Source organism: Gallus gallus, chromosome 5 (assembly GCF_016699485.2).
Source record: "Gallus gallus isolate bGalGal1 chromosome 5, bGalGal1.mat.broiler.GRCg7b, whole genome shotgun sequence".
NCBI lineage: Eukaryota > Metazoa > Chordata > Aves > Galliformes > Phasianidae > Gallus > Gallus gallus.
The window spans coordinates 50,457,344-50,480,457 of NC_052536.1; the positions used below are offsets into that span (position 1 = coordinate 50,457,344).

Here is a 23,114-nt window from a genome sequence, read left to right on the forward strand (position 1 = left end):
AAAGTTTTCACTGCATCTGTATATTATTGAGATTATTGAAAAATCATGAAAACCAAAGAGGGAGAATGCTTCTTAAGTACCCGAGCAGTCGAACCCAGTCTGGCTATGGGCTGAAACACTGTCAGGAGGTGCTAATGTCAATATTCAAGTAGATTGGGGAAAATCTATGAACTAGAGGCTGGTGTGGTTTTTTTTGTTGTTGTTGTTGTTTGTTTGTTTTGTTTTGTTTTTCCTGCACTATCCACAGGACTGGCTACTGGTTGACAACATGAATACAACCTTCTGTGATGGCTTGGTGTAGAAGGCAAAGGAGAAATTCAGGTGACATGATGCCTGCAGGGTAAACATAGTATTTTCATTGTGATATTTTATTCCATCAGTGGCTTTGTTACCTACTGCTCCATGCAGAGGACTGAGCCGTCTGCGAGCTCTGTTTAAGCCCACAAGAGCTATTTTGGCTTTGAGCCCTATATTTATATTGTGAGCCATTACTTTAATACATGTAAAGATTTATAGCAGACAAGGACTAAGTATTGCTTTAGCAATGGAATACTTTGTGAATGAAAGAGCCAGGAAAACAGAAATGCTTCATCTATATATTGTGGTAAATAGACCTTTTCAACTCTAGATTAATTTTCTAATTGATTCATTTATTCGAGCTGTTCCTTTTATTTATTTATTTTTTAAGTGCTCAGTTTTCTTTTCTGACTAAAAACTCACCTTAATAATCGTATTTTCTAGCCATCTTTTTGTTTTAGGTCAGCTAGTTAGTATGATACTCTTGAATCATAGAATCATTAGGTTAGAAATGACCACTAAGTTCATCTACTCAAACTGTCAGCTCATCACCACTGTGCCCACTAGCCATGTCCCTCAGTGCTCCATCTAAGAGCCTAGTAGTCCTGTACATTCATGTAGGCCTATCTTCTAGAAATGTTTCACTTTACAAACTTCACATTCTTGCACGTTTAAAAATGCTGACAATACTTGAGATACTTAGGGATGTGCTTTCATCTAGAAGTGGGAAAATGTGAATAAAAGCATCACAAAGCAAAAAAGTGAGTGCCAGTTTAAATTCATTCACCCCTTGCCTGAAATGGATGATTTCTTAAATAAGGGAATCAGCCTCGTCCTGGCTATTTTACACCCTTTGGGTGTTATAATAGATCTGTTGCTTGTTAACAGAACTGGAGAAAAAGTTAAAAAAAAAAAAAAAAAATACAACCGGGTGACATCAGCAGGGCTACTTTTCATTAGTCTTGTTGGGTTTTGAAAGAGAACTCTCATACTAATGTGCACTTCTATAATATATTTTGAGATCTGCTGATGAAAATTGCTGGATGGGATAACAATGAAAATTACTAGCACTGAATACAGAGTAAATTAGTAAGGAAAATTTCTAGTGAAGTTGGAATGATTTCTGAAATTGCTTGAACTATGGACACTTGAATTAATGTACCCCTCCAAGATCACTGCTGTTAGCTATGCCTAGGTATGTTTCATCTGGCTTTTCCTTCATGCATTTTGTCTCTAGAACCACAATGGAAGTGACTGTTCCACTAAATTTTTTGTTTTTTTTTTCCATATGCTGCATCACGCATTGTATATTTTCCTTTAACCTTTTGTGTGCCTGCAATGCTGCTGTGAACAGCCTGATGTTCCCCAGAAGAGATTCAGTGACTGTATTGAAATGCCTACTGTGGGAGCCTGGAGTTCATCATCTGGCCCTTAAGGTGAACTTATTTAGTTCAAGAGAAGTGCAGCTGCTGACCAGGATAGTACTTATAAGAGGGCTACATCAGATTCTACTGTGGGTATTGAGTTATATTTTAGCCAGGAACACACTTTGAAAGAAACAGGAATACTTCTGAATAAATGAGAGGGATTGTGGAATCTCAGTCCTTGGAGATACTCAGATGTTGACTGAATGATATCTCGAGTAACTTGAACAAAATTGGCCACACTAAGTTTGAATTGCATACCCTCTAGAGGTCCCTTCTCAGATTGGTCTGTTTTTCTAAGGTGAATAAGAGCCAGTAGAACTGTTCCCTGCAGAACTTTTTGAGTACTCAGACTCCATGTAGGTTACGCAGACTCTGTGCATTTCATTGCTCTTTCTAATTTCAAAATGTAATAAAATTTCAGTGGGAGCATATGTATTCATATTTTCATGCATACATTATTAAGAGGAAGTGAACATGTGCTAGTACATTCTAAGAACTTTAAAGCTGTTCTGGTCCAATACTGTGTTCTTCGTTTCTTAGAAAAAAAATGCACAATAGTTAGCATACAGTGTCGTAGCATATGAAAAACAAGGCTTGGAGTTTACCAATGATGTTAAAACCACGTGGTTGAATGTTGCAGCTTCTCTCTGAACTCTTTTAAATTTATTCTCTTGTTCATTTCCCTTCTTTCCATCAATTGTACTGGAAGGAATATAACTGTGTGGGAATAATGGCTCTCTGCTTTACAAAGCCTCACCTCTTAGCAAAGCTGCCAATGCTGGCATGCATCCAGCTTGTTGCAAGCTGTTCATTCACCTTGCTAATGGCAGAAAAGCTGAACAAGAAAAACTGGCCTTAAAATATCTGCTTGTTTCCTAACTTTCTTTAAGAGAGAGATCAATTGTGCAGTCTCTTGTTCTGTGAAGGAAAATGGACTAATTTTATTGTTGCTCCAGAGATGTACTCAGAAGACTGTGCTTTCTATTACAAGTGAGAAGGGGATAAACTGGAAGAAATCCAGTAAATAGCAATTAGCAATCTAGACAGTGTGATGAAATATTGAATGAATGGTGTTTGTTTAGTCTACAGAAGAAAATTCTAGTGGGGATAGGCTAATAGTCTTCAAATACATAAAATCCATTCTGCTGGAGGGAGGAAGGAAATGATGTAGTCTTGTCTGATAGCAATAAACAAGAATTAATGTACTTGAACAGAAGTAAGGAATCAGAATATCCTAAGATAGAAGGGATCTGTAAGGATCATGGAATGCAACTTCTGGCTCCACATAGGACCAGGTCCCTGCTTCCCACACCTGGGTTTCAGCACTGTGGGTCTCCAACATCTCAAGGTCAATGTCCTGGTATTTTATGTCCTGGGGATCTGGTATCTTGGGTTTCCAGAGTCCTGGGGCCTGACCTCATGTCTCCTACATTTGAGGTCTCAGGAAATTTCAGGCTTCACATTAGACATGTTTTCTTAATGGTAATGCTATCAGTATTATACTAGGCTTACGTAGAGCATGTACACCTAACAAGTCTCTCATCCTGTAATGTCTTCCATTCCTATAATTCTTAGTTTCCATGAGAACTTAATTTTGGACACGTATGTGAGAAGTCAGAATGCTCTGTGGGGAAGCAAGAAATGTAACAGGTTAAATCCCTGCTTCTTTGCAAAATTCCTGTGTCATAAATGACAAAACAAAATTCTGTAGTGTTCCCATTTTCAAAGCGAAGATAACATTTTATTCTTTTTCTCCCTTCGTTTTGTCTAATTGAGTGATAAACTATTTGGGTAGAATTGCTGTCGCTTTGTACAATTCTTCTGAAACAGTAGAGCTTTTTTCTTTGTCAGGGTTTCCAGAAAATAATGATGTAAGTATGATTATTCTATTAAAAATTCCACACAGCTCCATTCTGATTTCTGCTCCTATCTGTACCTTCCTTTGATTGCGTTGCATTCTCTCTGCTCTGAGAAGCTCCCAAAGTCTTTTTTTTTCTCTACCTAATAATGACTACTTTTCTTCTCATGTATCAAAGGATGCATCACCTCCACATGGAATTAATCAGCATATTTGTCTGAATCGTATTTTTTTTTAGTTCTTTTGGCTTCACTCTATTTTTGGAGTGGTTTTAATTGGCATATTTTTTAATATAAGGTGAGGCTGTAGATGTAGATAAATATAACTGGGATGGATGCAACTTTATGGTTGATAACTGATCCTGGTCTCACTGGAGCCATTGCAAAGACTTCCACTGGCCTCACCATGTTATTCTAACTTCTCATACTTGTGTTCCTCAATCACATTCTTTCACCATAGCAGCAAATTGATTTTGTCCTCTATAATTTTGACGTAAAATGTTGGCACTGCCTCTCTTATCAGAACTCAGCAAAATTTCATCTAGGGCTCTCAGCCTCATCCAAATCCCTGTGTGTCCAGTCTACACCATTATCCCCCATATATTAGCTTTGAAAAGCCCCTGAAATCATCTCTAGATCATACTCTAGCACCATATAAGTGAGCTGGTGCCTTTGGTTGTTAATTCACGTTTGTTATCCTTTGCAGCTATAGCTGCTGCATCCTGTGACTAACAGGTTCACTGAAGCTCCTTTGAGGTAGATTAGCTAACTCTGGCTTTGCCTTGATTACACACTTTCATGGATGCAGATGCATCCTTGCATCATTACTTAAAACAAATGCTTCTTTTTGGAGCAACAAATTAGATTTGATTTGAGGATAGTGAATTGATTGCTGCCAGCCACATTTCTGTGGACTTTACAGCAGCCTTGTGTCATCCCTGCTCGCAGAAATCTGATTGTGATGTTCAAGGGACAGTCACCATGACTGTTTCAGTGGAAAATTACCAGACAGACAGACTCCTCTGTGCCCTCCCTCTCCTTCTAAAGAAAAATTTTGAGCCAGTTTTAGGCATTTGGTGCTCCTTGAGCAGTCAGTAAAGGGAAATAAGCTTGCAGGCAGTCTGGTGCATAATGAGATTACTCAGGAAGTGGAGTTCATTTGCCAGCATGAAAAGGACCTATCCTCCAAAGAGAGGACTCCATTTACCACTCTAAAGGCCTGCCTGTGATGCAGCCAACCTCTGCTCATCCTTTTGAGACAGTGCAGAAAAGAGTTCAAGAGTGCATGGAAGCAAGAGAGTTTGAATTTGTAGGCACTGTTCTGAGGGCAGTACAGTGAGAGGGTTAGGGGAAAGAAGTTGTGCTTTCCAGCCATGACACCTGAGCCTGCTCATGCATTTTGAAAGCAAAGTCTCCAGAGGAAAAAAAATATAATTGGTGTTGAGATACAGTGCTTTGTGCTGAACACAGTGCTGCCAAAGTTTGCTGAGTTTGGTTTAAGTCTGTCCAATGCAGCAGTGCATTCCAGGAGTTCATTTGGTCACCTCCCTGCTTTATCTCTGAATTATGATATTTCCTAAACTAAAACAGCCACAAGCTTGGATATATATTTCTTTCTCAGTGCATGCAAACACCAGTGTTGAGATACCCAGGAAAATGTACAGGCCAGAATTTAAATGCTTACGTATATTGGATGGCCCTGTAAGCACGTGCTGTCAGAGGCACTAGTTTCTATTTGACATTGAAGCCCAAGATCTATGGGAACTCTTGTGGTCCAAATTTTCCCCAATGTCCCACTTCTCTGTGTGACAGTGCATAGAAACAACAGCTTTCTTTCTGATGAGGGTAACGGATTTCTGTACTTATTTCATAGTTTCATACAGTTTGTTATGGTCCATGGGTTTTGAAGAACGCAGGATTGTAGTGCCATGATCCTTTGGCATGATATTGTTGTACCATACATCCAAGCCACAGCAAATACTGAATGCAGATGCAGACCCAACACCATATTGTATGACTCCCTTATAGCTGGAAACAGGTGGCATCCATTAAGAATCTGCACTTGTTTATAATTCCTGTTACCCATTTCTCAAATCAGTTTCAGCTGCAGCTTGCTTACCATAGGAAAGAGAAGAATCTAGCAATATAACAGACAGGGCTGGAAGCGTAACCAGTTTTTAAAGCAGCCTGGGTGATTGGGTGGTTTTTTCTTCTTATTTTGTTTCCATTAGTAGATCTTATCTTTTTGTTGATAACCTTGTAAAGATAACATATCTTAAAAACATAACTGAGAGGCTCTAGAAAATTGATGCTTTCAATCAGCAATTTCAGATTCTGCTCAGTTGGGCAAGAATAACTATTTTTGTCTGTGCCAGCAAAATATCATTTCAAACTAAGACTAGCTAAAACCATCTCAGTTTATGTCTGCAACTTAGGATACCTGTGGAGTTTGGCAGCTACAGTTCCCATGGACACTGCCTCTGCCATGTCTTCCACTTCTCAGAGGTCACAGAACGGCCTGGGTTGGAAGGGACCTCAAGGATCATGAAGCTCCAATCCCCATGGACTACATGACGCGTCATCTAACACATTTCCACCCCCCCTAGATGTACCACAAGATATGTTATCATATAAAGTAATGAAAAAAAACAACATTTTTGGCTTCATCCAATGTTTTTTTTCCACCAGATGTCAGAGGTGAAGAGGGCTCCTTGCACTTGTTTCACTTTGTTTTCCAGGGCTTATGCCACACATGGGAAATAAGAAGAGGTCACATATTATTCTCTATAATGGCATCAAAAGAGCAATGCAGGAAGTAGAGGCATGGCGATGTAGGTACGCTATGAGCTAGTATGGTTCTGGGAGCAAAGGCATCTCTTCTTCACCCTTGCTGCTCCCTGATGGCAGTGCCAGGTTGTGCTGAAAACCTACGTACTACCAGCCCACTCCAACCCGTGGCTGGAGGCACGCAGCCCACACAGGGAGGAATAACAAACAGGCCATGTACACCAAAGAAGGAAGACTTCTGCTGAGCTGTTTCCCTTATGAAATGACAGCCTTTCTTTAGACCATTTAAATCAGTAATTTCAATGTTTCTTGTGATTAACAAAGCTTTGGGGAAATATTTTCATTGCATATAAAGAAGAGCATGCATCTGTGCCTTTAAAGGATGAAGGAGACTCAAAATATTGCCATGTGGTTAGCAAGTTAAAGACTGCAACTTCTCCCTAGTGTGCTTGTGTTCACCAGATTCATCAAATCTAAAATAAATTATAATTTCCCAGGCTATTGTGTTTAACAAAGCTTTGGAGACATCAGTTGTCTTATTAACATTTTTATTCCTTTTTTTTTTTTTTAAATATTATCTCAGAGAAATTAAGGAGATGTTATTAGTATTTGAAATTATGGAAAAAATGTTTTTTGTCATCTTAGTATTTAATGAATGCTGTGGTGTATGCTTTTGTGTGCATAATGAAACCACATTTTTCCTCATTTTCAAAATCTATTTGGGGGGGCAGTCTTGGTCCTTGGAGAGAAATTGCATTTTATTCGAAGGAAACATTGTCAAATGCCCAAGGATTTGTGGGATTTTCTCTATTATCTTTCATCTGTAGAATAATGATGATATCTACTGGCAGATTAACTCTTCAAAAGCAATATTCATCCAATGTACAAGAAAGTGCACCTGCCTGAAAAAAAAGGAACAGCAAAAAGACTTCATCTCTTATCACACAGTATCTACCCATCTTTACGTTTATCCTGGGTGGTCTATCTATGACAAAAGATAACTGGTTATTGTGAATCATCACGGTGTCAATTGTATGTAAGTGTGACTAGGTTGAATTTGCAACTCCCTCCATTCTTTCCTTAGCTCCTTCAGTCCACAGTGTTAGTTTGCTTTTTTATTTAAATATATATTTTTTGACTTTGTTGACTTTTTCCATTCTACAAGTTGAGCCTTCTAGTTTGTATAACTTCTGTGGTGTGAAGTGTAGAGTGTATTTATACAAACAGAGCAATTACTTTATTTTTCTTGTGACTTCCCTTCTAAAAGACTATGGGGTAAACAAACTCTTGCCAGATTGTCAAAGGAATATTCTTCATATTCAGTAAGATAAACCTGTAGTGCCTGCAACACTTCACAAAAGAACTCTTATTCCTAGAATTACAGCATGTAATAAAACCATGGTATATCCCTAAGTGCATCCTAAGTACGCAGAGCATTATCAGTCTCAGTGGGAACTTTATGTCCCTTAGAATCGTGGAAACTAGCTGTTGTACCATAAATTCCTTCATGCAGGGGTCATTCTCTCTCCTCTTGCTGATGCTCAGGAACAAATAATCATATTAACTAAATATAATGCATATCACATATCATGCAGTAGTAATTGTTTCCAGTGGAGTTGCTATAACCCATAGGTTTTAATGCAGTACTCTAGATTTCATGCAAAATGAACAAATAATTCATGTTGCCCCCATAAAATTTCTCTCTGACCCTATCTCTGATGCATAATTCTGTGAGATGCATGTATAAACTGAGGAGACTTAGACAAGATCACTGTTCTCTGTTGTACTTTGCTTCAGACTGAGTTGTTTCTGAATATTGCTCTTCGGCATTTGAGATGAATGAAATAAACATCCTTTCCCCAAGAATAGCTTGGCTGTAGATCACATGCTGTGTTCAAAACTCAGCCACGATGGTGTTTCTCTATATTATTTTTAAATGTAAGCAAAGCAGACAAAGCAGAATATTTGTATTTGGTTTGTAGTATTCCCATCTGATTGTGCATCTGCAAATTTCTACTTTTTGACTGCCTTCACATAAGATATCTTGGGATGAACTGCAGTTATTTATATATGGTACATAAACGCAACCACGGTATTTCTCTTTGCAAGATGTATACAGGACTACGCTCAGAAATATCTAGCCTTTCACAGTTGCCATCCTACTGATACCCTTCTGTATGACTGCATTACCCCACCACAGACTGGGTAACTTAGTGTTTGGATGAGCTGGATCTTGCCCCGTCAGCTCTGCTCTCCTCTTTGGATACAAAGCCATTCAGTCTATTTGAATGCACCAAACACTCTCTCTCTCTCTCTCTCTCTCTCCGTATTGCTGGTAAAAATTATTACTGAGAGTTTCTATTATGAAATATTATTACTTAGAGTTACTTTTCTTTGTAGAGGCTCCCATGATGCTGTGTTTTGGATTTGTGATGAAAATAGCTGTGACAACATGCTGATACATTTAGACGTTTCAGAGCAGTGCTCACACAGGTCCAAGGACTTTCATATTTCTTGCGCTGCTCTGCCAGTGAGGAACAGGGGGTGCATGAGGCGCTGGTTGGGGACATGGCCAGGATAGTGACGCAAAGTAGACAAAGGGATATTCCATACCACCTGGAGTCATGCTCGATATAAATTAGAGCAAACTCTTCAGCAGGGTCTGCTGTGATAGGACAAGTGGAAAGGGGTTTGAACTAAAAGACGGGAGATTAAGACCAGATGTAAGGGAATGTGACTGTGCGTGTGACTTTTGCTTTACCTAGTAAACTGTCTCAAACTATGAGTTCTGGCACTCTTATCTTTCCAATTCTCTCTTCCATCCTACCTGGAAAGAGTGAATGAGTGGCAGTGCAGGCCTTTGCTGCCTGCACAACAGATGCAATGGAGAAATTCTCCAAGAGAAAAACATGGAAAACCTACGATTTTTTTTTTTTTAGAGGGAAAAAAAAATAAAAAGTAAAACATAATCTTGTATTTCTATTTCTTAGCAAAGATTGTGCAAGTCCCTTTGTGCAAAGCCCATCTAAATGGGGCCACTATGAAAGTGCATCCCCTATGGACATGCACGAGGCAATTTTCAATGTAAGAGTGACATGGATGGTAAAGTTTTATCCCTCAAGATGGCTTGATGCAGACTAAATTAGATGTCCAAACAGAGATGGATCACATGGTGAAAGACAGCATAAACTGCTGAATAGCTTGATGCTCTGTGGGAGCTATGTCTGGTATCTTTGCTTGCTAAAATTGAGCTTAGTGAATGTCTAGGCCAGTTTCAGCTTTCAGTCACTCTGACCAAGTGTGGCTACGTTGGAAGACTGAGATACTTGTGCAGTTGAGCGCCTGTGAAGTCAGCAAGTTCCGGGCACAGCTTGGAAAGTGTTTGGTTTGACATTACCTCACCTAATGTGCAACCAGCATTAAAACTTCCCCTCAAGCAACATATTTAACTGCATGCTCTTCTGAAGAAAAAAGAAGTCAAATTCATTCTATCAATAAAGACAAATAGTTTTTTTAATTATTTTTATTTTATTTAGAGGGATTTCTAGACAACTTAAAATCTTTCTTGGAATAGAATACATCTTGTGGTAGTTATGTACATCTTTACTGCGTATACAAAATAATGGCTTTTCTTAGAAGTATTATCTGTTGTTCTTAAGAAAACCCTATTTAAGTATTTTGCATGCTGTATTCTAATATGATTAAATTAACTGTTTCCATTATTGCTTTCTTTTTTCTTATACTGTCAGGAGTAATGTTAAATTTATTTGTAGCACTATCTGTTACCTTTTTAGCAAACAGTGACAATATTCTTTAGATTGGACTATTGTGTTAATGGAGAGGGTGGAGTTTTATTCTCATGGTTCATGCTTCTAAAAAAAAAAAACACCCACAACATAAAACCAACAAGAAAAACAACAAACAAAACCAACAAGAAAGCTGGGCCCTTTTTCCTTCCTGTTCTGTGTTTAAAGACCTATAGCAGCATGAATGAAACATCACCAAACAATTGCATCCCCCCAGCCTCCAGGGAGCTAATGTATTTTATCAGCATTTACAATGAAAAGAACAAATATCAGAATCTCAGCATTACCAAGACTTCAATTCTCCTCCCCCTGCATTATTATTTTTTTTTAAACTCATTTTAAAGAGCTGCAGGTTGCCATTCCCTGCTTTGTGCAGGAGGAGCTCTAATAATGGGTCAGAATTCACACACACACACACAACCCCCCACACTTACTCATATATATATATGTATTATATTTTTTTTATGGTATGGCAGAAGATATTATCTTGATGATTCTCTATTCACAGTGCTACCTCTAATCCAATGCAGAACCAGATTACCAACCCAGCCTTTTGAAGCCTTGATGTTATTTTGCTTGATAAATTGGGCACAAGACTAAAATTGAAAAGAAACCCTGTTTTTATTATTGGAGACAAATCTAGCAAGCAGGAAGCATATGTTGTGCTTTGGACCACATGCTGGGGATTGGGAGCTAGAGGGCTCTCGCACCAATCAGTGACTTCAAACAATCCCCAGCGTCCACCTGGGACAGAATCTGTGCCATTAGTCTTCACTGGAGCAGCCATCTAATGCCACAAGGCAGCCCCAAGGAGCAGAGGAAGCCACCTGACAAAACGTCACAAGGAAAAAAGGAAAAGAAATAATCAATATGTTGGGTATTGATTTGCATTATTTTTTTTCCCCTTACAATTTGATACCGATATATGTTGATCAAATGGGGGGTGGGATGTGTGAGAGGGGAAGAGGCATGTTCTAGAGGCTAAGACAGGGCTTATGTGAAAGCTTTAATGTTAGAGAGCTAATGCAAACATCACAATAAGTGTGCAGACCAGCAAGCACTGTATTTTTCAAAGGGCAGCGTTGAGTATTGATCTGTATTAGAAATGATAATGAGGTTATTTTGTGCCTTGGTGTAATACCTTAACTATTTCAGTGCTTCAAATGCATCGGAGCTAAAATATTGAATCCTATGAATTTTTGATGCTTCTAACTCCAGTTCCTAAATTTTTCCATCATTCCAAGTAGCTATTTCAGTTTTGCATTCCTGAGCTATTGCAGCTACTTTGTCATACAGTTTTAGCTTCTCATTTTAATGTAAGTGCTCATGAAATAGGAATTACTGAAACCCACCCCCACAGAAAGGAGCTTTCCTTTGCAAACATCTTGCAGTCTCTTTCATGTTAAAAATATTTTAAGTGAATGGAAGGAATGAACCTTTCAACTTTTCCAAACACAGGTGAAGATCGGTGCTTATGGAGAAGGCAGCGCATTTTTGATAATTGATTCTGGAACTACCTTGGCTGCTTTGTTTTGATCAATAGAAAGTATTTCCTAATTCCTTGTGACTCTTCTGCTGATTTGTGTATGCATAGTGGTCACTTGGTTAGTGAAGCAATGTGAATAAATTATTAATGTGAAGGCCAGATTTTCATCTAGTGCAACAGCACATTAGTAATTAGACTGGCCAAGGTTAGCAGCACCAACAATACTGCACGAGACATGGAAAGGGAAGCTTTACTGTCACAACTTTCTGCTGAGAGGTGAAAGAAAATCTTACAATTTGATTCCTAAAATTTGTCTTTTCTGATGAATATCTTTTGTTTTTCAATTTATTTCCAACAGTTGGTTGGAAATGAAGATATAAGAGTCAATTAGGGTTGATCATAGAATCATAGAATGGCTTGGGTTCGAAGGGAGCTCAAGGATCATCAAGCTCCAACCCCCTCACCTTTGGTGCTGTATGTTAAAAGATTTTGCAAAGAGAACAACTCTGGTTTTATCCCGACACCGTTCAAGTATCACAAGCCTATTTGCACAGTTAAAAATATAATCCCTGTCTAGCATTTACAAATTCAAGCTCCCCTCATTCTTATTTTCTCTGGAACTGCTAAAATTAAAAAACAACAACAACAAAAAACAGAAAACTACAAACAGTCATTTCTAGGCGCTCCAGGTTAAAGCCTCCCTCTTTCATTTAAAATTAATGACTGTCAAAAATACTGCAATCTGATTAAAAAAACGTGCTAGCATCAAGAGAGGCGTGCATATGAATATGTTACTATCTATATGATTCTGCATCATGTAGTTAAATTTTAAAAGCATACTTTTCTTGATTTAATTAAAGTTATCCCCAGTAATAAAGAATGGTGGAGAAAATGCTTTCGAAATATGACTTATTTTCTCCATTTTTGGATACTGTACATTAGAACTGTAGTGAAACGCTGATGATTTACATTGCCTGTTGACCCAGACTTGTGGGTTTAAGTGGGCAGTATTTTCTCTAGGAAGTGTTGTTTCTAAATAACAAGGACACATTACAAATGATATCCCAAGGGCAAGATATTAGAAATGGTTGGTGGGAGCTGATGTTTTTATCACTGATGTAAACAGGACTTAGGCACCAGTAAGTGCTCCTGGGAATGCTCCTGTTAAAATTCTTTCGTTTCCTTTTGCCGATGAAATCAGAATGCTGCCACTTGCTTCTGTTTTTTCTCTTGGTTATAGACTGCTGTATATCCCTGCTTCCAATTTAGATTAGTTTTCAGACTGATTGTATGTTGAATTCTTCCATCTGTGACTGTGTGTGTAGGGGGTTGATGTGCAAAAGCAACCACATTTCCTTGGTGTTATTCTGTCACATCTGAGGTCATGCCTAGCTTGTCTTGCCCGGCTACTTTGCTCTTTCTGCACTAAAATTAGTGTATGCGAAGACTTATTTGTGGCAAGCAGCTGTTGCAGTTTTCTTGTCCCTCCAGGGCAGAAGTTTGGGAACAGCAGAAGGAGGGGGTAAGGGAGGTTGCTGTCTTCAAAGTAGCTTTAGGTATGTGGAAGAAAGGAATTTTTTTTTATTTTTATTTTTTTAAGTCAATTGCCTAAAGTGCCAGACAGGGATCACTGCGAAGGATCTGGTTACAAAAGCCCTGCAGATTTCTGCCTGGGATCAGAAAAGAGAAATAAGCAACTCTTTATGATTAAAACGAATAATTTCTTGTGCATTAAAACACAACCTCCCCAAACTCTAACATTTCTTGTGTTAAGTTTAAAGATCGATCAAAGTTAGTCATGCCTAATTATTGCATCATGTTTGTTGATGTAAAGTTCATGCTGTCGTTGATAACATCCCAGCTATGCTTTCTCAAGCAGCCAAGACACTCCATTTATCACTATCTAGCCAGAGATATTTTGAAGTAAAGATAAGCTGTTTGCTATTAGAACAGCAGCATTCAGGAGCTCCTTTGACTGATTTACAGCCTGTCCCAGTATAGCAAGCTATTTACAGAGGTCTGAGAATGGGAGCTGGTTTTCATGAGCCATGATCACTCTTCCCCATTGATTTCACAGGGTGCTTCAGGGGGATAAAAAAAAAAAAAACTGAAGCAGACAAGATCTGAGGTTATTCTTGTCCCAGGCATATGCTGTGACCCCACAACCCTGCTCCTTCTTTATTAATAACTATATTGAAGCAAAGTAGTTTTTGTAATACTCTGTAGGGTGTCCTTTTATTAACTTCTCTTTATTCTGAGGAAAACCTATTAGTTATAACTCTTTGTTTCCTATTATTTAACTGGAATTTAATCCTCAACATGACTTGTTCTTTATCCCTTACTTATTTGTTCCCTTTGATAGTCTCCAGTGATGGATCTTACCAAAAGCCCTTTGAAATTGCAAATAATTTACACCCACCACATCCCCCTTGCCCACTACTGTATGAACTTCCGCAACACAGTCTGGAAGACAAAGGGGCTTGATTAACTCTTATGGGAGCTCTGCTGGTGTCATCCTATCAGCTGATATTTATCTATGTGCAGTATTTCTCTGTTGATAATTTCCTGCACCCATCTATTCCCCACTGGAGAAATGACCCCTCCAAATTGGCTGTCATATGCTTACAGTAATAGTTGTTATTGGGGAATGTTCAGACTGGTTTTACATAGAAAGAGGAGATCTTGGAAAAAGATTTTGACTCAGGTGCAGCAGAAGCATTAAGTCCTGTAGTACAAATAACTAAGCAAGTGAAAATATGTTTGATTTGTAGATCTGTGCTTGCCCAGGAATTGGCCTTGCCTCTTAATAGTACAGAAGATGCTTGGATCATACACAAGTGGTATAATTTTTTTTCTTCCATTTCCCCTGTGTTTCCCGTTTCCTATTCTCTTCTTCGTGTTCTTTTCTCAGCATTGAGTAGACTATGAACATGGTACAGAAACCCTGCCTAGCCTATGGAGCCAGCTTGGAGATGGTTCCCTGTATGGTGGGAAATGGAGTCATACTGGCCACCATGGATCACCACTGTTCCAACTCTTTCATTCACGCATGGCTTACAGACGACTTCACTCCTTCCAACTCTCTAGGTTGTCTCTAGGTTCTTATCCCCTTATGATGTCTCTGTTCAGCTGGCTGCATTCCTTATCTATATTTCTCTTTGAGGCCTTTTTTCTAGTCTTAGGCTTATGATATTCTGTGCCTTTCCTGGAAAAATGTCACTACTCTTCCTCACCAAGAGAAGCTCCTGGTCCTGCTGCAGGCATGCTATTCCAATTTACCCTGGTGCCTGAACTCCATGATTTGATCACCTGTGAGTGGGCTGTGAGTGAGGGTCAGGGACTCAGCTGTTGCTCGGTTTCTTTCTACCAGCTTTGAAGTGCTTGTGGAGCTGAAACCCCCACTGAGTGATCAGACATTCCTCTGCTGAGGGTCTTCAGCCATGCACAGCTTTCAGAGGGGGATGTTCTGGCTCTGGCTGGAGTGATGATAGAGAAGGTTATTACTTGAAAACAAGGAGGGCTCTAACCCAGCATTATTGCTAGACACGGTGACTTCTGGTAAACAATCCTTTCTGCACACTGTAAAGTATACAGAGAACATTTTAGCTGGTGCTAGCTCCTAGGCTGGTGCAAACCACATCTAACAACATTCCCTCCAGTGCCAGTTAATGCCACATAAGCACTTGGACTTAGAAGTAACTTTTCTTGTAATTTTGTAGAGCTGTACAAGTACCGCATTTCTAAAGGGGCTTATGCTATGGATGTGCTGTTAATCTCTAAAAGGTTGGAAGATTTCAAGCAAAGAGCTTCCTATAACAATTTGGACTAATTATTTCAAATTCAAACTGTTTCACAAAATCAAAGGGGAATTAAGATTTTAATTTTTTCTTCCCTTTTGTTTTTCTTCATTATTTGACAAAGCCCAGAGAGTAATCCCATCTTAAATATGAATATAAAGTAGACCTAACAGATGTTCTGTCTGCTACGAAACTTTATTTAAACAGGCATGGTCTGCATGTAATATGCACATGAAGGTCAAAGCTTGTGGTACAAAAACACAAAGTTTTGACACCACTTTAATTACTTTTATTTGTAATTTTTTCAAGGGAGTTTAGTGAATGATTAATGGTATTGGCTTAGAACAGGCATGGTACTGGCAAGAACTATGTGAAATCAACATTGCCAACGTATCTCTGTCCTGACCCTCAGTACTTTTTCTATTCCTTGTTTCCCATCTTTCTGGACCAGATCCTTCCAGCCTTGTGCCAAACGGACTCCCATTTTTCAAAGCACCTAACAGCTAAAATGAAATTGGGAAGGAAATTTAGGCTCCAAAGCCTGTGACGTTTTGCTTCTGCTACTGTACAGTGGATGCCACTGGAATTTGGGATATGGCCTTTGTTCAGGTGAGTTGTGTTTTGCATGAACTGTCCATGTTTCATGCATTCCCACCTGGATTTTGCTGTAGTATGAACCCAAATTAGGAGCTGAAGAGTCCTGCCTCTTGAAGTTCTCCCTCTGAGCTGACAGAAAGAAGGAATGAGGTATAGATCCTACTGCTGGTGTCATATAAAAGCACATGTGCTTGGGGATTTTGGTCAAGGAGTGTTTGCATGTCCCTTTTCCAGCCCTCCCTTGGTATAGTGTGTACTGTGTTATACAATGAGGGGATAGAAGACATGGCAGTCCAGGACAAATCTGTACCCCATCTATCTAAATGGCTTCACTGCAAGAGGTCCTGCAGGGCTTCTAGACCAACTGTCCCCTTCCTCACAGGAACTCCTAAAGTAATGCCTCCTATTTGTTTCCATGGAAACAACAGTAGATACAAAGAGCACAATAACACTATTTGATAGAGCGAATTCTTAGCTACAGAATGCTTTCTCAGCATAGTCATCAATACTAGGAATGCATTTTCACCAGCGATGAGCAAGAGTCTACATACTGTGTTCGTAAATGTAAAAATCTGCACCAGAGGAGGTTTCACTGTTGTTATGATGATGCTGTTGCTGAAATGCACCACTCACTGCCTCTTTGCGCTCACATCCACAGTTTGGTTTCTATAAAGATTTCATGAATGTCAGTGGGTGCCATTTTTTTCCACATGGGGGAATTCAGTGACACACCTTTGCTTCATACGCACTTCGATGTCAGATTGCCCCTCTGCTGCCATCTGTCTCACAGCAACAGTGTAATGGCATATTGGTGGGAAGGTTCAACCTCTGCTGCCATATGGCTAACATCCACCTCTGGTGTCATGGGCCAACATGATATAACAGGAGGCATTACTTTCAGAGCATCTCTCACAGATTTGCTAAATTTGTGACCAAATTTCTAAATGCTAGCTGAGCTTTGAGGAGATTGAAGCAGATTTGTGCATGCATGTGGCCACCATGAAAAGCTTAGTGGTTTTTTGTGAATAGAAAAAGGGTGTTGTTTTCCCATTCATTCTTTTTCTCTTCTTTCTTTTTCTTTTCTATTTTCCTCTCTATTTTTCTTCAAAAAAGGAGGTAGGAATTCTGAAAAAAACACTGAGTTTTTAAAAAACTTATTTCTATGTGTATGCTTCTGAAAACTGGTAAGAATACTGAAGCAGAGAGAAGGAAGAAAGAAACTTCTGACTTCTGTTTTACTACTTCATGACTGGAAGAACCATGGAAAAAGTATTTGGAAAATGTGAAAATGCTATATTTATCTCAGCATTTCTTGCAGCTGACATTTTTTTCTTGTCCATAAACTTTCAAACAGAGATGCTTTCTCAGATTTTTTGATAGGAGATTCTTATATCTTAACCATTCTGCTTTTGTTCTGAACTACTTGCTGTGTGGTTTAAGGATTTTCAGATGTCAAAATTTGAAAGAAGACTTGTGCTAAACCCTGTAGATATTGTGTTGAGCTTCACCTAGCTCTGATAATGAGGACCATAGAATTTGCATGCGTCTGAATCTAGATTTCAAACGCACTGCATTCAAAGTTGGTCTTAAACTTTTGGGCTTGGCTTTAGATGTGGGTTTTAAATTCCTTGACTAGGGCTTTAAAATCCTGTTTCAGGCCTTTCAATTTGTACATTCTTCTCCTTTTGTGCTGAATAGATCTCAATATGGTGTAAGTTAGATGAGATCTTTCCTTTAAAGCTTTCATTAAAACCTTATTTCCTCTTGTTTTTAATGTGTGTGTAAGTTTGTGTGCCCATTAGTTGTGTAATAATGCATTTCCTTTACTTTTTTTTTTGTCTTTTTACTTATGACAGTGAGTTGAGTCTTCTATAACAATTTCAACTTTCTTATTGACTTCTTTATCACAGATTTGCCAAGTTTTTGTAGATGTTTTAACAATAGCAAGACAGAGCCTTTTAGACTGTGAGTGAATTTGCAATCTGATCACGTACTATATGTCTTTGAAAAGAAGGAAATACAGAGACAAAGACAGAATGTGATAGAATTTTATTTAATGCATTGGCATGAAGTGTAAATACATACTGAATACAGATACTAAACTTTCCTAGTTCTGATATGAAATAATTACCCTGGGGACTTCTGTGTAAAGTAAGCCCTATAAAACCATTCAAATATGGATGATGCATTTCAGGTGACCTCTTCTTAATATTAAAGTTCATCTACCAAATGTAAATGTGAATGTTTACTTAGTGGCAGAATTTATTTTACCTTAGAAAATGAAGAGAATTTTTTTTAAAGTGTGAATAACTATTATTTTAGTGTCACAGAAGATAACACAGTATATGTAGTATGTCACATTTTATTTTATTTTATTTTTAATTTGATTGATTTATTCCCTTCACAGACTTGTTGTCCTACATGAAATAGGGTTCTCTTGTACAAATCTGTGGCCAAATAATTAGTGTCATCAGAGAACTTAGTTGTCATATTTGGATGTCTAAACTATAGTAAAATACAATACTCCAATCATAGAATATCTTGTGTTGGTCAAGACCAATAAAAACCATCGAATTAGCTCCTGACTCCACACAGCACCACCCCAAAATCCAAACCCTATGCCTGAAAGCGGTGTCCCAGTGCCCCTCCGCTCCCTGTGAGGAGCTGCAGACTGCCATGAGGCCTCCCCTCAGCCCCTTCTGCTCTGGGCACCTCATTCTCTCCTCACATCCTCCCCTCCAGACCTTTCATCATCTTTGTAGCCCCCACAAGTTTGTGTTGGTCTCCATGTCCACACCAGTCTAGCATGGCATGGTAATTCCCTTTACATATGGAGAATGGTAACTAAGACTTGTACTCTGTTCTCCAGAACTAGATTTTTTTTTCTTTTTCTTTTTTTTTCTTTTTTTTAATTTCCCTTCTTTTCTTTAGGGGTAGAAGTCATATTATACACAGTTAAGGTAGTTTTCCAGTAACTTGGGGTTCTCAGCTGTGATATTCTCTTTGAAACTTCTGGCATATAGAGAATTAATTTATCTCTCTGTGTCTTGATATGTCCACTGGTAAAAAGTAGATGACAACATTCAGTTCTCTCCAAGGAATGTCCATATCTGTATATATACATTTTTCTCACAGAACTTTGAAAGTGTAAAATGAGATATTCTGGTAGCGTTGAAGAGCTATTATAAGACCTGAAGAACAGAGGCATTTTTTTCATGATTCAGCAGGAGTTAAATTGTGGCCCTCTGGTATTGAAATGGAAGTTTGTCACCGACTTTGGTACTACGCAGATATGGGTAGAATCAAAATCCACACAACAGTTGTGTTAAGCTGGAAGTGAAATGGATTTGCTGACTGTCCTCTCACAGGCTTATCCTCTCTCCCAGAATGGTGCACTAGGAAACACTATCGTCCTTAACAGCAGCTCATTAAATGCCTTCCTTTTCCATTTGTGACATTTGTTTTCTCCACGTCAAGGTGTGGGAAATCCCCTACCTGCAACTTAGACAAGCAAGTTTTAGTTCTCATCTCTCTGTAGGCAGTCCACATCTCCAAAATGCTGTGCTGCCATGAAGTCCTGTTGCCAGCTGATTTGCTTTTCAACGTGGCAGCACTGCTTCAAGTCTGTTAAGTAGTTCTCAGGTTGCAGGTGGTAAGTGGTACCTCTGAACATTATGCTTTAACTCAAGAATGGATATGAAGCTATTGCTCTTACACTATACTACTCTGAATACTTTTTTCATTCTTCCTCCAGACAAATCTGCTGAAGCTGCCACATCTTTCCCAATTCTAGACATTTAAACATCTTCACCTGCCTTCTCCAACTGTCCAAGTTCTTTTTTATTGGAAATACACTGACTAAACATTTTCAGAAAGAAAAGCAATTTTTGGAGGATGACTATGTATGCTTCAGTAATTCTAATTAATTTTAAGGCTTATTCAAGTTCAACTCAACCTTTGTATTATCTGCCTCTGAGATGGCATGAGCCCATTGCAATGGTATAAACCTGAAGTTTTGTTTAAAAAGAAAAAGGAAAAATTTACAGTTAGTTTAAATAGACTATTTCTGTGATTTGAATGAGCTATTGAAGACAATATCAATGAAAATAGAGAATTGTTGAAAGATTGTCAGAGGTGGAAGCAAAAGAAGGAAGAAACAGAAATAAACATCAAGGGAATTCTGAGGCTTTGTTTTACTTCTGCTCCAACAAGGGTCAGCAAAGAGATAGGACAGAAGTAAAATTATAGTACAGAAAGATCAGAAGAAAAAAACATCTGACATGGAAAATATAAGTTTGAAGAGTGGAAATGAGCCTGTGTTTACAGGGGGAGAAAAATATGCTAAACAATTCAAGGCCAGGTTGGATGTGGCTCTGGGCAGCCTCATCTGGTGGTTGGTGGCCCTGCCTATGGCAGGGGGTTGAAACTGGATGATCATTATGATCCTTTCAAACCCAGGCCATTCTGTGATTCTATGAAATTATAACAGACATTCCTTAGCGCTGTGCAGAGAGATTTGCTTCTCTGAAGGGAAAAAAGGACTAAGAAAGCACTCAGCCAGTTTACCTGCCTGCAAGAAACTCACTCGCCCTGAGCCCTGATATTTGCAAGAGTAAAAACACTCACTAAAACCAGCATGAACTTCAGTTCCTGTCTGAGTTAAGAACATAAGAGAGGGAACAGAAGATGGAATCCTAGTGGGCATATTAAAAACCAAAAATGGTAGAGAAAGGGAAATATATCAAATCTCTTTCCTAGATGCAGGAAAATAAGTAGGGGTCATATGAGTTTGAAGGCTGAAATAATGTCATAAGCCTAGGAGCCTCTAAAAAATAGAATCAAACAAACCCAAATGGTAATGCATAAGGGGCATATTACTGCCGGATGGCACATACGTTCAGCTCTGACAGAAAGCATGTGCGCAGACTGAAAGGAAAGTATGTGAGCTTCAGATTTCATGGAAAGTGACAGTACCATATGTAGTTTCTAATGAGTTTGTAGTTTGCTAACTATGCCTAAAAAAGCTTATACAGCTGCTTAGTGAGATCAACTAGAAAAAGCTCTTTCTAATTCTCTTGGTGGGTTGCTGGTTCAAAGCATGAAGCACTTAAACTCTTTAAAGCTGTTATTCCTTTTATTACTTTCCATATCATCTAGAAACTTTAGTCTTTAGTCCATTGTTTAGGTGTTGCACCTGAATAGAATAGCACTGATTACTCCAAGGAGTGTGTTTTCTGAGTTTCTTTCTCAGTAAAGCACTGTTGGGCTGGTTATTGGCTGTGGCTCTACTGCAGAGACTGGTAGGTAAAAAGTATGTATGTTCATTGCTTTCAGTGGAGTTCGGAAATTCAAAACTATGTTGCCATATATCCTCAGAAGAAGTACTTGTGTCTTCAGTAGACTCATTTTAGTGCAAGTCAGAAGGGACTGGGTGTTTGGCTTTGACAGAGTTGTGAAGGTTCAGTATGTTGGAAATCAGCTCTATTTGTCAGTAGAATCTGTGGTCTTTGCTTTTTGCATTAGTGAGATTGTAACAAACACCCTGTAAATATTCATTGCAAAAAATCAAGTTGTCTGCAAATGGAAATGTGATCAGAGGGGCTTTCTGCAGAATATGACATCAAATTGCTGAAACAGCTGCAAGAAAGAGCACAGAGATGTGTGATGTATTTGGATTGAAGGGAATTAACAAACAAGATTTTGATTATTGTAGGCAGGTGCAAGAGATGTGCTTTTCCACTGCTACTCTTCAACATATATATTGACCACATGGTGCATGAAAGTGGATCAAGCAAACTGCAGCAGCAGCGTAAAAAAGCACATAATGACTGTACAGAAAGAACAATCCAAGCAGGGAAGAATAGATTAAGGCAGTCTTATTTGCACGTAATTTGTTCCTTTGTGAAAATGCTGAAGATCTTAAAAGCCTTGGTAAATGCCTTTAAGGGAATATGACAGAGAAAGGACCAAAAAAATCAATAGTCTTGATTCTTTTTCTCCTCGTTTGCATTAGTGTAGCCTACTGGCTGAATCTGTGTAATTTGGATGTCATCTAAATTTGCAGTTCAGACAGACTACTAAATGTAGCTCAACAAGACAGAGCCTTGTCTGTCTGATTGTGACTAATGTAGAGAAAATGAGGTGTCTGATAGGGAGCTCAAAACTGCCATTCCTCATGTAAACTGGAGATTTCAATTTTTCATTCCTTTTCAGTTAGAAATTACATCAGGAAACAAAGCACACATGGAAAATGCACAGGAAATCTGGCTTCTGCATTGACCTTTTTTTTTTTTCTTTTTCTTTTTTTTTTCAAACTCTGCAGCCTTCTTTGATGTCACGAAAGATTAACCAATTAGTGAATTAAAGAGAAAAATGATTTTTTTGGGGTGTCATTAATCAAGATTATTTCCTTTACCCCGGGGGGAGGAAATACCATAGGCAACAAGCTGTAATAATGCTCAGTGAGCTCTAATTTATTTCAACTACTTTCTAGGCAGAAGCTATGGAACTTCTTTCTGAGTGCATTTGCAGGGCTGCTCTTTAAGCTGCTTGGGCCTGGCCAAAGAAATTGTATAGGAAATTAGTTTCTGCCTCTTTAATGGCTGGGATGGGAGATGAGAAGGCATGTCTTTAAGGCAATGATGAAGAAATGGGTTGACACAATGACAGGCTTTTACACATCTCTTTTTATTGAATACAGGAAGACATAAGATCCTTTTAATTGCTCATTTTCTACCTGCCATAGAGGACAACAGGAGGAACAAAAGCAAAAGCAACACCCGCTTGTCAAGTGATCCTAAGGTCCTAATTCTTACAGAAGGTTGTCCAAAGGGACTTTGTAGTTCTGTGACATGTTACAGTGCAGACCCATCTTGCCTGCTGAGTGCCATGATGAAGATGGGGACATGCTAATTCCTCTGACTGCCATCTCACAATAAATGGAGGCTCTGATCTGAAAACGCTGAGGAATACGCTGAACTTACACAGGCAGGACTGCCAAAGTCTTTAGATGGGTAAAAAGGAAATGGTAGAGCAGTCATTTGATCAGGATCTGGCATTA

The 23,114-nt window shown here is 38.8% G+C and overlaps 1 long non-coding RNA gene across 2 annotated transcripts in view; it reads left to right on the top strand.

Moving 5' to 3' along the window:
• LOC101749505 overlaps nt 1-23,114 on the top strand; it is a 198,248-nt gene that overhangs the window by 22,648 nt on the left and 152,486 nt on the right. For both annotated transcript variants that reach the window (XR_005860213.1, XR_006939400.1), the window contains exon 3: nt 15,909-16,066. This is a non-coding gene — a long non-coding RNA (uncharacterized LOC101749505). The remainder of the gene's footprint in view (nt 1-15,908; nt 16,067-23,114) is intronic.